The sequence below is a fragment of the Pongo pygmaeus genome, chromosome 21 (assembly GCF_028885625.2).
Source record: "Pongo pygmaeus isolate AG05252 chromosome 21, NHGRI_mPonPyg2-v2.0_pri, whole genome shotgun sequence".
NCBI classification, from domain to species: Eukaryota; Metazoa; Chordata; class Mammalia; order Primates; family Hominidae; genus Pongo; species Pongo pygmaeus.
Window position 1 is genome coordinate 13414020 of NC_072394.2, and position 14882 is coordinate 13428901.

A 14882-nucleotide genomic window follows, 5' to 3' on the forward strand; every position below is an offset into this window, starting at 1 on the left:
TGAGAGGATGGAGCCCAGCTTGTGTGGGGATGGCTATAAAGTGGAAGAGGAGCCAAGGAAGTACCTCAGTGTGGAAGCCTAGTGGGAGAGGCTTTCTAGAAGGGCAGCTCCATGCTGTCTTGCTGTAAGAGGCTGAGGAGGTGAGCATTTGGAAAGTGCCATTGGGCTTGCTGGCCACACAGTCAAGAGTGATCCTGTGTGTGTTTGTGTGTGTGTACGTGTGTGTACACATATGTATCTTAAACTTACTTTGAAATAATTCCAGATTTAATGAAGTTGCAAAAATAGACCAGAAGAGTTCTCATATTCCTTTTACCCAGCTTCCCGAAATGTTAATGTTAATGATCTCACATATCTGTAGTAGTGATCAAAACCAGCAAGTTACTATTGGTAACATAGCATTAACTAATAATGAATCTGCAGGCCTTATTTGAATATTGCCATTGTCCCACTGGGTCCAGAATCCAATCTAGAATCCCATGTTCATTTAGGTGTGTCTCAGCCTCCTCCAATCTTATGATCTTGATACTGCTGAAGACACGGGCCAGTTATTTTTTAGAATGTCCTTTAGTTTGGGAATTTGATGTCCTTGGTGCACCATGTCAGGGCACATGGTATTGATGTGTCTCATGACTACTGATGCTGACCTTGTTCACTCCCTTGGTCAAGATGGTATCAGTCAGGTTTCTCTGCTGGAAAGTTACTATTTGTTTGTTTCTCAAGAGAACATTTCTTAAATGGACTTCTTAAAACACAGGTTCTTTTTAGTGGCTCATCATTTGACCGTCTTCAGTAGCCTCTGTTGATGTTTTTAAAAATCAAAGGAACATCCACTTGGTTAGAAAATTCAAAGAGAGCAGATTATTAAAAAATAAAATTCTCCTCATCGTATATCCTCCTGAAAATTTTCCTGTGCAAATAGTGGTGACCTTTTTTTTTTAATTTTTAATTTTTAAAATTTCAATAGCTTTTGGGATACAAGTGGGATTTTTTTGATTATGTGGATGAATTACATAGTGGTGAATTCTGAGATTTTAGTGTACCCGTCACCCGAGTGGTGTACATGGTACTCAATATGTACTTGTTTATTCCACACCTTCCACACCCACAGTGACCCTTTTGACGTGGCGTCAGTGGCATGGTGGAGGTGGCAGTCAGGGCTTCAGTGGACTGAGATTCGACTGGAGGGAGTCTGGGGAAGTGAAGACTTGGACTAAGGTTCCTGGAGCTTGAGGGTGTAGCAAAGGCTCAGAGGAAGGGGGACCTTGGGAGGAAGGAAGGCTTTTCACAGGACAGGGTTGTGTGGAGACTGGCTGTAAAATTACTTTATGTACAAAGGACTACAGATGAGAGGTGGCATCAGAGTAGTGCCTGACTCTATGAGGTGAAAAGCTACTGCTGTTTTCCCATAGTGTTTTTGGAATATTTTTCACAACGGTCAGTACATACTAAAGCACATGTTAACTGATTTTTCATTTATTACAAAATGACAGGGTGCTGGATTCTCTCATTAGGGATAGTGAGCCCCAGAGAGTTGTTGTTTATGGGGGCATTGGCAGGGTTCTGTTCCCACACATTCAGGCCAGAGATTCGGTACCCCTGCCTGGTGCTTTGCACAAGAACCTAGCATTGCCTGTGGATGGGCACTCTGGGCCACAGAGACACAGGTAGCTGGAGGGCAGTTTTACAGCTGGAGAGAAAACATGTTACCTAACAGACTTGGTTTAATGAACTCCTGATGAAAGAGATGTACTAATAAGCACCCCGATAAGGGGGGCATATAGCAAATGTCTTTTTAAAAAAATAGAAATGGTCTTCTTTAAGTAGGGTGGTTCCTAATGATTCATTATGTCCTTTGCCAGACCCTGGCCATATGGTTTGAACTTGTTAGGTCTTTTCAACAATAGAATTTGTGCAGTATGCCTTTCCTTCCTCATGTGCAATCTTGTGGTCAGGTAGGAGCAACAGAATGGGGGTGATGTGGAGGACAGGGACATCCCAGAGCCCTTGGTTCTATTGCACTGTATGAGCTGAATGCACCCAGGGAGTCTGTCTGGCCTTTCAGTGTCGGGGAGAGCAGTAGCATGGGACCACGTGGGACATAGGCCTGACACACAGGTCGTCACTTAGAAATGAGTACTGGACTTGCCCCAGTGCCTGGGATGCAGTAGGCTTTCAGTAAATACTAACTGACACATGAATGTGTCATGTGTGCTTGCTTTGGCTTCTCCTTTGAAAGAATCACCTAATAATTCTTTAAGTCTTTCAAATTGCCGGTTTGTCCTTCTGTCAGATAAAATACATGAAGTAAGCTGATGATTCTGAATAGGAACAGAACACATTCTTGGTTGATTTAAAGTATAATTTAGTTTTTCATTTTGCTTAGAGCTAACATATAGTGTGATGCCTGAGGTCCATTTTAAAATCTTGCTATGTAACCTAATCATTGTTGACAGGAGAAATTTGTCTACAATCATTTTAATCTGTTGCATAATAAATATTTAGAGAGTCTGTTATTCACTTCCATTTTAGACAAAGCGTCTATTTGTACATCCTTCAAAATGGTCAAAGATGAAAGGGAAGATCTTTTTATTGATCCCTCAGGCCAAGACAGAGGGAAGGACTGATAATCTTTTCAAACCAAGAAAGATTTTGGTTTCCATTCCAACATCCCTGAGTAATCCACAACTGTGTATGGTACTCCCGCCCCCTTCCCTCCATCTCTGTAATAAGCTCTTCTTCCTTAATTTTAATTTTCTTGACAATTGAACCCTTCAGTTGGGTGCTATTGGCTTTATCCTTGTTTTAAATTTCCCCTTTTCTCATTTCCCAGACTGGGCAGTTGTTGAGTCCAGAATGAACTGGGGAAGTTGACAATTGAACCCTTCAGTTGGGTGCTATTGGCTTTATCCTTGTTTTAAATTTCCCCTTTTCTCATTTCCCAGACTGGGCAGTTGTTGAGTCCAGAATGAACTGGGGAAGTTGACTAATTTAGCAAGGGCTATAGAATAAAGATCTAGATTAGATGCAGGCTAGAAAAGCCAGGCTGGAGTACATACTAGAGACCACAGAGACATTGATCTACTGCAGGTCAGATTTAACTCCTCAGTAATATCAGGTGTTGTGGCTGCCAACACAGTGACCAGGAGCAGGTTGGTCTTTGATGTCTCTGTGTCAGCACCTGAGGCAGGGATACTGAAGAGAACATGCTTGCCACATAGGATGGGAATCTGGTCACAAAGGTATCACTAGTTCTGTTGGGGTAGAAATCACGTCTGGAATGAGGCAAAAAAAAAAAAAAAAAAAGGAACTGTCTACAAAAATTTTAAAAGAATTGGCAAACTAATATTTTTCTTAGCAGATGTGCCTTTGCCATATTCCTAAGGTTTCCCTCCCTGTCAGTCATGCTTCCTGTTTTATGAGACCCATTTCTCCTGGGGCCTCTGACTGGGCCACTGCCTGGACCTGCCCTCCGGGCTGCTGCCGTCCAGCAGGAATCCGTAGCTTCCTTTCACTATCCTGCTGGGTGGGTCAGCTTTGTGGATCCTCCCACCCCCGTCTTCATCTTTCTTGGGTTTCTTTTTTATTTGTGCTGAAGTCTATTTTCAATAATTTTTTTCCCTAGAAGAATGTTTAGAATGTAAATCTTCTGCCTTTTAAAAAATAAATCTGAAAATGTCCCTATAGTCCTTACACTTGACTATAGTTAGTTTGTATGGATGTAGAATTCTAGGTTCAAAATTCTTTGCTTCAGAATTCTGAAGGCCATGGTTCTGCTTCTGGTGTTTCTATGAGGACTATTTCCTGACCGTATTCTCAACCTTGGATGGGAGCTTTTCTTTTTTCCTTCTGGGTCATGTGGAGACCTGTCTTGATCTTGGTGTCCTCAAACTTCATGAAGATGTGTCCCATTTTCATCCTTTCTGGTAATCTAGGTTTCTTAAATCTAAATTCCCTTGCCTTTTCTTTAGCTTGAGGAAGCTCTCTTCTTCTATTATTGCTATTTTCAATATTTTCTCACCATTTATTTTTCTCTTCTCTCTTTCTGGAAAGTGTAGAGACCAGTTGATAATCCTCCCAGGTTGTCATTTTTCTTAAACTTTCTCAGTATTTTCCATTCTTTTTCTGTTTGTTTTTTTAACCCCATGAGGCAATTATTAAACTTGAAATTATTAATCTCCCAACCTTTCTACTAAGTTTTTAATTTTGGCAATCAATTTTTAATATCCATGAACTCATTTTTTATCATAATTTCTGCTTTTTCATAGTATCCAGTTTTTTTTTTGTTTCTGTTTTCTTATTTTGTTTTTAGGGGTATTATGTTTTCTTGATGCTCTCTGAAGATACATACTAACTGAACTTCTAAAATACTCATTTCTGTTTGCTGAAGTAGCTTTTTTCTCAGAGTCAGTTCTGTTTTTTCTACTCAGTTTTTTCTTTTGAGCTGTAGATGTGCCCCCAAATATCTCGATGTCTTTGGCTGTCTGTTCATATTAAGAACACTGGCCAGGGTAGATTAACACAAGTAGTTGGTAGCTTTTTTTTTTTTTTTTTTGAGACGGAGTCTCGCTGTGTCGCCTAGGCTGGAGTGCAGTGGCGCGATCTTGGCTCACTGCAAGCTCCGCCTCCGGGGTTCACGCCATTCTCCTGCCTCAGCCTCCCGAGTAGCTGGGACTACAGGTGCCTGCCACCACGCCCAGCTAATTTTTTGTAGTTTTAGTAGAGACGGGGTTTCACCGTGTTAGCCAGGATGGTCTGGATCTCCTGACCTCGTGATCCTCCTGCCTCGGCCTCCCAAAGTGCTGGGATTACAGGTGTGAGCCACCGCGCCCGGCCAGTAGTTCGTAGCTTTACAGGCAGGTCATTTGGTCTCCAGTGAGCCTCCTGAGCAGGAGGGTAGCTGGGCACTCAGTGTATGTGCTTACATGGGCAGGAACCTTAGAAAAATGGCACAGGAACTCCAATGGACTCAGGTTCAAAAGGGTGTGTGCAAGGGGTGGGGAAAAGATGCCTAACCAAGGGCAAATATGAGAGGGTATCCTCATCCTGTAAAATAAGCAGAGACAGAAATTCTAAGAACAGAAATTTTGTTGTTGTCACTGTTGTTTTTAAAAGTTATCTCTAGAGCGGTGGTTCTCACCCATTTTGCACCTTTGGGGGCATCTGACAACTCTGGAGACATTTTTGGTTGTCACAAATAGGGGAGGAGGACATGCTACCAACCAGCTTCTAGTGGGTAGAGGCCAGGGTTGCTACTCAACATCCTAAAATGCACAGGACAGACCTCACCCCAAAGAATTATCCAGCTCCGAATGTCAGTAGTGCTGAGGTTGAGAAACACCACTGCAGAGGAAGGTGATCAAGGAGAGAGCGGGGCGGGGGAAGGAGGTCAGGAAGCATGTCTGGAAGTGTGCCGGTTCCTATTTTGCCTGCACACTCTGCCAAGGGGAGACTTGGGTCACACTAAATAAGCTTCCATCTCAGAGCAGTTGTTAAGGCAGATTATCTGACCTTTGCTATCCAGTAGCATGGCCACTAGCCACAAGCGCTAAACTGAAATAAAATTACAAATTTAATTGATTTGCGCTAGCCACTTTCTCATGCTTGACAGCCATTTGTGACTTCTCTACTGGTTAGTGCAAAGATAGGACATTTCCATCACAGATAATTCGACTGGACAGAGCTGGTCTAGACAGTATTGGTGCCGTTTTAAGGAACTTGAAGACTAGGAGTGCTGTTATGTTTAAAAACATAAAATTTTGCTTTTCAGGATATCAGGGGATAAGGAGAGTTTGAAACAAATTAACAATTGGTAATTTTGAAATTTAATTGATTGATCTGAGTTCATCACTATCCTCACACATGGACATGCATTCATAATGTTCCCTCCGACACAAGACACAAAAACCACTTGCACCCCCACAGCAACTCCCGCCCCTGCCTGTACCCTTTCTCACAGTTAATTTATAGTTAATATGAGAAGAGGGTTTGAACTCAAGCCAGTGGACAGTGAGAGCAGCTTTAGGTATTGTTCAAAAAGGTCTCCAGGAAGCCACTCCCAGGTTCAGGTGCCATGGTAGCTGGTAGTGGTGGGTGACTGCCTTCACTCCTGTGCCTTCCCAAAAGGATGGTGAAGAATCTGAGCCCTTTCATCACATGATGGTGAGCTCAGAGGCAGAGGCCTCAGTGGGAAGGATGAGCTGGACGGAAGTGATTCCACTGTCTTGGTGGTCAGGCTGCATTAGGAGATCTGCTTTGTGTGAGAATGACTGAATGGAATGTGGAGATGGGAGAGAGAAAATGCCAAAGGTCGGAAACATTGTTGGAATCTTGAATCTGTTCTAAAAATGGAAGACTTTGCTCTTGTAGCCCAATGTATTCTAAGCTCATTTGCTGTTTTTTGAGCCTGTATCCTACTGAATGCAAAGCCATTTGAACCCTTCTTATGTGGTCCATTTTCTCTTTGTCTGTCTGTGTTATTGGAGCCATGACTGATCAAGCCTTTTGCTAGCACTCCACTGGAAAAGGGGATTGGCTTAGTGCATGTGGCTTTCCTCAGTTTTCTTTTCCCTCAGATTTGGATAAAGAGGATAAATGATAAGTAAACAGCTATCAGCAGTTGTGTGGTTTGTTGCTAAAGATTCAGCAGTTGTTGGTTCAGAGTGGGGAATACTGGGGTCAATACTGACCAAATAGCTTGGAACGCTTTCTCTATGTCAGGGGCTACACCAAGGCAGTTGTGTGGTTTGTAGAGGTAGGAATTGCGCCACACCCTGTGTTCATGGTACCAGATTTGCCTCCCCTCACTGAGGTTTGTTTGGGGGGATTGCTGTTCGTTGGCACCTGGAAAGACCTTTTTATGAAGAGCATCATTGAAATTAGAAGGCATAAATAAATAAAATATCATCTCTTTGCTGTTGCTTTAGACTTTCTTCTTGTGGTAATGTCTTTTGGAATAGAATCATCTTTTGCTCTCCAGTAAACAGGTAACCTGTCAGGTGGGTGGGGTTGCTCCTGAGTGTGGGCAGTTCAGCGTTTCAAGTTGAATTTGGAAGAGAAAAAGGCAAATTGGGCTTTCTTTAAGGGTGGAGAACCCACTACCTCTAAAAAACAAGAGTTTTGCTTTGACAGTGGTGTAGAAAGTTGCCTCTGAGGAGCTGGATTAATAGCTAATCTCTTGAAAAAATAGCACAGAAAATGACCTTTTACTTGTGTTCTCTGAGGCAGATCAAGTGGAGTTTATTTCTAGGCAGAAAAACATTTTGTGTGAATTATATCTAAGGAAGCAGTGTAACTCGGTGCTCAGTAATTAGCCCTGTCCTGGTATTTAAGACTCTGAAAGGAAGTGCTGCCGTTGTAATTGAGTTCTTTTTAATCCCGTTAGCGGTGCATTTCCATATGTTAATTGAATGTTTCGGAATTCAGCAGGTGAAGCCTTTCTGAGTGTTGGCATTATCCATCAGGTGTGCCCCCTGGAGACCCCGTGTGCTGAGGGGGCTGAATAGCAGTGTGAGCCTTGGCCTGAGCAGTGGTGTGGGGAGGATGCCACTGCTCTTGGGTGGCCCCAAATGTCTCTCGCTGTTCTCCTGTAACTTGCCACTTTTCACCTGGATGTTCATCACCTGTAAGCAGTTAACGTCTTTATGAGTGAGATGCAGAGTTCAGACGACTCCCATTTCCTTAGCTCCCTTAGACATGGTCAGGATTCCAGTTATATTCAGAAAGAGAGTTTTGTAGGATAAATAAAGCACATGATCATCAATTTGGGGAAAAGCAGAGACCTGTTTGGTCTCATTTCAAGGTTTTTTCCATTTAAACAACCTCCTTAGCTGGTTAAAGCCACACACAGTTGTTGTTTAAGTAAAGCAACCCTGGACAGACTGCAGTAGACAAGATTGTACCTTGAGTTGCTCTGTGTCTGGGACTCACCCTGCGTGCTCACGCATATATGCACCTGGTCTTACCGAATATACCAAACTGTGGTGGTGGGTGTCTTGGAAATGTGCCACCTTCTCTGGCCATAGAGTGCTGTGCAGTACAGCAGCACCAGACTCTAAAGGGAGTGAGCACTGATCAACTGGAAGGGTGAGTGGCTCTTTTCAAGGTGAACTGGTGGCTGTCTGTTCACAAGAAAGACTCCTTGGGCATCATGTGTTACAGGCTCATTGCCTCCTATTGAGGGTGAGTCTTAGGGCTGGTTCTTTTCTCTCTGGACTAGTGGGCTTTGCCACAGAAACTCTTACAGTACATGATAACACACACGCACGCACACACACACACTCACACACTTTCTCACACACATGTCCTTATGCTGCTTCCTTTCCTTCTCAGATCAGCTGAAGAGAAGAGTAGAGGGGACTTGTCCCTTGGCACCTCTCCAACTGGCCTACGGGCCTCCCAGGACCGAGGTTTCCTTGTGAGTGTGTCTGGTGAGGGTGTGGGGTGAGGGGCACCTTTCCAGAACCAGCCAGTGTTACCAGCTCTCCATGAGTGGGTGGGGCTTTGGGCCCATGCACTAGGGGATGGTTAGGAGCTTGGGGAGACAGGGCCATTTCTCTGCCTCTTGAAATGTGCCTGGTCCCAACTGAGATGTGCTGTGGGTATACAGTACACACTGGATCAAAGATGTAGTATATAAAGAAGGTAAAATAGCTAATTATTAACATATGTGTGTGTGTGTATATATATATATATATTTTTTTTTTTTTGGACACAAAGTCTCACTCTGTCGCCCAGGCTGGAGTGCAGTGGTATGATCTCAGCTGACTGCAACCTCCACCTCCGTGGTTCAAGCAATTCTCATGCCTCAGCCTCCCAAGTAGCTGGGATTACAGTCACGCACCACCACACCTGGCTAATTTTTGTATATTTAGTAGAGATGGGATTTCACTGTGTTGGCCAGGCTGGTCTCAAACTCCTGACCTCAAGTGATCTGCCTGCCTCGGCCTCCCAAAGTGCTGAGATTCCAGGCATGAGCCACCGTGCCCGGCCACAAACTGCTGTAAACATTTCTAAACACTCCCATTTTTATACTTACCTCCTCACAGATCTGCACAAACAGTTCAGGGCAGGCAGTGGTCTGTTGCCCTTTCTTTGAGCAGCGCTGGCTTAGAGGGCAATCTTTTCTAGAGCTATTGTCAACATAAGGAGATACTGCCCTCCCACCTGCCCCCGTGGTGGCAGCAGGAGTGCCCCATGCCTCCTGTCATCTCCATCAGTTCTGAAGGCTGCTCAAAATACAGGTATTTTGTATTAAGTAAAAGCGATGGGTTTGCAATGTAAATACAGCTTCAAGACTGGACTTCCTCCCCACTTAATCGATTGCCACTGCTGCGTCCCTTCTTTGTAGAACTTCTGGGGCTATCTCTGCCTGCCTCTAGGACAACCGTGCTTGCTGTTAGACTAGTTCAGACTCTCAGTCTTCACATGTTTTGCAAGCATATTGATGTACAGAGCGTGTTATTTCCCAGCCTCTGTTATAGAATAAGACCCTTTGAAAAGACTTGTACACAATAAATATGATCAATAAATATGCTCACAATAAATATGATCCCCCACTTTGCAAATTCCTTGCAAAGCCCAGGGTTTTGTATTGGCAGCCCTGCACAGAAAGGTGCATGTTTATGTAAATCAATGTGGTGTGTACCTAGGGTGATATAATCGTATAATGAGCTGCAGCTTCTCTTCCTCTTCATCACCATCATCATGTTTGGGTAAACACGGTTGCCATTTCCCTCCCTCATGGTCATTATTTCTGTGTTACTCTCCATACCTCCTTCCATTTCTTTCTGGAAGGTGTTGAAAGAATCTTTACCAACTATCTACCTGGCTCCTAAAGGTGCAGGTCATGGCTATGTCTGAGACTGGCAAGTTCTGTCCACAGGTCTCACCAGATGGTTGGGTAGTCCTCCATGGTCATCACCTGTGGGCAGACGGTCACTAAGGGCAATTGGTGGGGGCAGAATACCTAGGCTGATTGGAGTCATCCTTTTTTATCAGAGTGCCAGGTAGTTGAATTTGTGTAAATTAAATGTTCTCATGATGCAATTTATAATACCCAGGTGTACTTGGTATAAAACTTCTCCTGGGGAACCTGACAGATGAAAACAGGGAATGGAAGCAGCTGACAAGGACGTTCCAACTTACCTTCATGCCCAGAAGTTAGAGGTCAGGGAGGGGTGGGACACTTTCATTTGTGAGTGGCGTTCTTTTTTTTTTAATGCCTGGAAAACCATTAGAAAACAGGCAATCTGGAAACTTTGGGCCTTACTCCTAATTTCATTTTTGATTTTAGAATGTATTAGGGTAAATAACTTATTCTGCTTGTATTTGAGGATTTGCTGACTTCTGAGAGCACCATGTTTTCACTTCCATTATGAATAGGGCAGCTTTATGATATATTGTCTACATTTGAGAGTATTGAGAATGAAGGGGACAAGAGGTATAAACTTTGATTGTCCTGGGCAAACCAGAATGTGTGGTCACCCTAGTTATGAAGATCAATTTAGGTTATTCATCCTAAAACCAGAAATTTTGACAGAACTGACAGGTTAGATATCATGTCTTATCCTGATAAAATTTTCTATTAAAACTATGTAAATTCAGTTTTATGAAATAAATCTATACCGAAATCATTTCATAAAAAATGGGGTTTTTGAGAAAATAAAAAATGACATTATATTTTCAGAATCTTTCAAACATATTCTGATCTTTTTTTTAATTGACAGTGTTTGAAGGTAAATAGTGACCGTGGTTTTTGTTAAGAATTCATATGTAAAATATGTCCCTTGTTTAAAATTATCTCAGAGATTACTCTCATTCAAATCTTTAATCAGTCAGTTTATTATTCATAAGTTTGGTGTTTCTAATAAAATTCTACCACATGAAACAGAATGGTGTTTAATAAGATAATAAGCTTTATAAAATGTAAAAGTGAGCACCTTAATTATTTTAAATTTTATCAACTTTAGAAATGGCTATATAATTAAGACTTGCCTGTAGCTTAGAATACTCTTAGGAAAGATTCACTGTACTACTTCTCAGTCAACAGCCCTTAAATGCAGGTGGCTGACAGTGGCCAGTGTTACCAATGTGATTGGACAGTGACATGCCTCTGGTCCTGGATGATAGTGCCACCAGAGCCACATGCCTCCTGTGTAGAGCCAGGAAGGGGCTCTGTGAGTGAGTTGAATCATGGGCCTGTTTTCCCTGTGTTTTCTGCTTTGGCCATTTGAGGGTTAAGGAGGTTGGGCAGACAGTTTTTGCCTTGATGGGTACTGGAGACTCTTGTATTCCTATGACAGTACTTGAGTTTTTCGTGAAGCTACTTGAAATCACTTTGGTTACTTTGGGTCTGGATCTTATGATTTCTTAGGTGAGTCTGGAGCAGTGCTCAGTAGGACTAATTCTTCCCACTACTGCAGCGAGTCCTTCCTGAGCTCCGTGGAGTTGTGGGAGCAGGCGCTAGTCTCAGCCCTGTGTGAGCGCGGGTGTTGTAAGCACTAATCTTTTCCTGACCTTGTGTAGTTTCTTTACCTGCTTAGTACTCAGCTGGATGCCCCAGGGGCCTTCTGCACAACTCCACTGTTCTCCCTCTGTGCAGCTTCTCCTCTCCAGTACTGTGTCCTGAGTGCTTTAGCTGAGTGGCCTCTGGGACTCTCAACCCCATCTCCTTTACTCAGGAAGTCCTCCAGCCTCTGCCTTGGTTTCTCTCTCATACTGTGACCTGTGAACTCTCCCTAGGAGGTCAGATGGAGCTCCCATGGGGCTTACCTGACTTGTTGTTTCCTGGCCTTTGTTGCCTGAGGTCCTGTGTCTTAACAACTGCTGTTTCTTAGGCTTGTCTTTTTTTTTCTTTTAAACTTCAGTGTGATGGTGTGAGGATAAATTTGGTTCCTGTTGGCCCATCTTGGACAGAAGCAGAAGTGTCAGGATAGTGTTTTTAAAAAATCATGATCTGGTGTAACTTTTTTTCTTGTGAGCTGTTCTTGCTCTGAGTCCTCTTTCTAGGTCAAGGGCGGTATCTGGGTTGCCTTGAAGTCCTTCCTGCTTCACTGTGCTTATTTAGGTAGAAACCTTCTTTAAGAATCGGCTCAGGCCAAGCGCAGTGGCTCATGCCTGTAATCCCAGCATTCTGGGAGGTTGGAGCGGGAGGATCACTTGGGGTCAGGAGTTCGAGACCAGGCTGGCCAACATAGTGAAACCCTGTCTCTACTAAAAATATAAAAATTAGCCAGGAGGCCGGGGCGGGGGTTGCCGGGGGTCGGGGGGCACGTGCCTGTAATCCCAGCTACACGGGAGGCTGAAGCAGGAGAATTGCTTGAACCTGGGAGGTGGAAGTGGTTGCAGTGAGCCAAGGTGGCACCACTGCACTCCAGCCTAGGTGACAGAGGGAGACTCCGTCTCAAAAAAAAAAAAAAAAAATTCTTCCACAAATATTTCTTCATACTCCATTCTGCATGGGTTTTTCCTTAGAGTACTTAGAGACTCTAGTGTTCAGTGGCATACTGTTACCAGTGTTTCATCTTTGTTTTACAGTGATTAAGTCTTCACTTTCCAAACTTCTTGAGCCAGGGGTTCTTGTTTGTAATTTTTTGTGCTCTCCACAGGGATTAGCACAGGAATAAGCTCATAAACATTAGCAATTGTGTTTTGAAATTCTTGCCTTTGTGACCACAGGACACATATGATATCATTTTCATAAGTACTTTGTGCGTGTTGTGGGGGTGGGGGGGGGGGTTGAGGGGGAAGCAAGGATGAAGTAGTGACTCTGATCCCGTGATCCAGCAAGACTGTCCTTGCTCCCACAGTGGTCTCTCTCACTTGTGTTTTAGCTGGCTATTCATTTACCATGGAATCATTGGATCATAAGTCAGCATGGAGCTCGACCCAAGGTCCCATATGAAAACGAAACCTTAACAATGGAGACATATGCCATAAATTAAGGTCATTCCCTCCCACAGGCTTTTCAATAAAGTAGCAGTGGGCCCACTGTGTCTGCAAAGGTCCCCAGTGGAAATAAAACTCCCAAATGCACATATTTGGGATCCACAAGCTTACCGGATACTTCTCTACTGTGTCTTGCTCTAAGCATAGAACAATCATGACCTTACATGGCTCACACAGAACCCATTTTACCAGTAGCTGTGTGGACACTGGAATGTTTTCTTCCTTCAGCCCCCCCCCAAATCCTTTCGTGTACAGACTCCCCTCCTCACCTTGCCACATAAGGTACCAGTTTCATCAGAGGCATCTGGCAAGGCTCTCATGGTTTGACTGTTACCAGATCTCTCTGTAATGGGATTACCATTTTAACCTGTTCTCTTTCCCTCCCCTGTCCTGGGTTTCCACTTTCCCAGCCTTCCTTCTTCCTTTGGCCTTGGCCAGAAGGGGCTGCTGGAGAGCCATTCCTGGGGCTCGCCACAGCCTCTGCTGCCCCTCCCATGGCCTCCTGCCGAGGCTGGCCCTCTGGGCATCTTTTGCAGAGGTCACGCTTTGAAAGATGCCTTTTTTTGTGCTCCTCTGCCAACTGTTCTTTCTTTCTAGTGCATGTCCTCTTGGCATTTCAGGAGCTGTTTCATGTAGTGTCTGACTTTATAGGTGTGCACCTAATGACTTTAAAAGGCTTATTTTTAGGTTGCTGTTTTCTTCCCCAAACCTTTTTGCTTCTTCAGAAATGTCCTCTTGTTAAAATCTTCCCAGGGTTTCTATGCATGCTTGAGTGCTTGATTCTCCAGTTTGATTGGATGAGCAAGCCCTGCTTCCTGCTTCCTTTAGAAATATTCCCCCCTGGAAGGGACCTGACAGGATGGTAGTGGCTGTGGGTGGCTGTGGGTGTCTTTGTTGGTTGAGCTGCGCAGTGTTTTTGGTCCAGAGACTGGAGCAGGTCCCTGGTGCACAGAAAAGGATTTGGAGGATCCTTAGCCTGGGTTCACGTCCCCACCTTCATCTTCTGACCATATCCTCCATTCCTCCTTTGTCAAGCCTTAGGCTGTTTTTTTCTGCATTGGTCTTCCCTGAACATTCTTTTACTTACCTTGGTTCTTCATTCATGCACTTTCTCTGGACTAAGGTTTCTCTCTGCTCATATAGTTATCCCCATTCTTGAAGGCTGCACTGCCCCATTCAGTGTCTTCGGCAGCTCTTGATGTTCTCTCCTCAAGGGCAGGTTATACCCTCACTTTGCTTTCCTGTTGTGACATAGCGTGGTTGTGGATAGAGTGGTCCTTCTTGGATGTTCTGTTGCCTTCACGCAGGTGAGCTGCCCAGAGCCCAGCACGGTCTAGGTTCTCATCCAGAGCCTGGTCTGACCTGAGGAGCCCTGACCTCCAGCCTGCATTCCACCGTCTCCTGGAGATGTGACCTGGAAGGCCCAAAGGTCTGCATGCTTTAGCTCACCATCTGTCAGATGGGGGTGACTGTGAGGCCTACCCACCCTTCCTCATCATTGTTAGGGTCAAAGGAAAGGCAGAATGAGAAAGGGGGGTCTATTAGGTAAACACAGAGCAAATTATTTTGCCAAGTCATTTAACCTCTTAGGACCTGGTTTTCTAACCTGTGAAACAAGAAGGCTGTACTAGATATGTATTTTTCGACCAAATAACCTTTTTGGTTTTCCCATTCCCAACCACTTGTGTGTTTGTTTATTTCCTCTGATCTGGGGTACTGTTTCATCAGGCTTCTTGTTCTCATGCTTGGGTTCAAGCTGTTTTTATTAACATAAATCCCCACATTCTGTGCTGATCATTTCTTGCTATGGGGATAATTCTCTTTTACCTCAAGTTTCCTTCTCCTTGGAGCTAGTTTTAGGACTTTTCATTGACTCTACTCTTCACAGGTAGAGGAGACTAGTTAGGATAAGTAGTTTTTTCCTTTGTTCATTT

General features: G+C 43.9%; 1 protein-coding gene across 1 annotated transcript in view; it reads left to right on the top strand.

Moving 5' to 3' along the window:
- DTD1 (D-aminoacyl-tRNA deacylase 1) overlaps positions 1-14882 on the top strand; it is a 173169-nt gene that overhangs the window by 107974 nt on the left and 50313 nt on the right. The window lies entirely within an intron of this gene.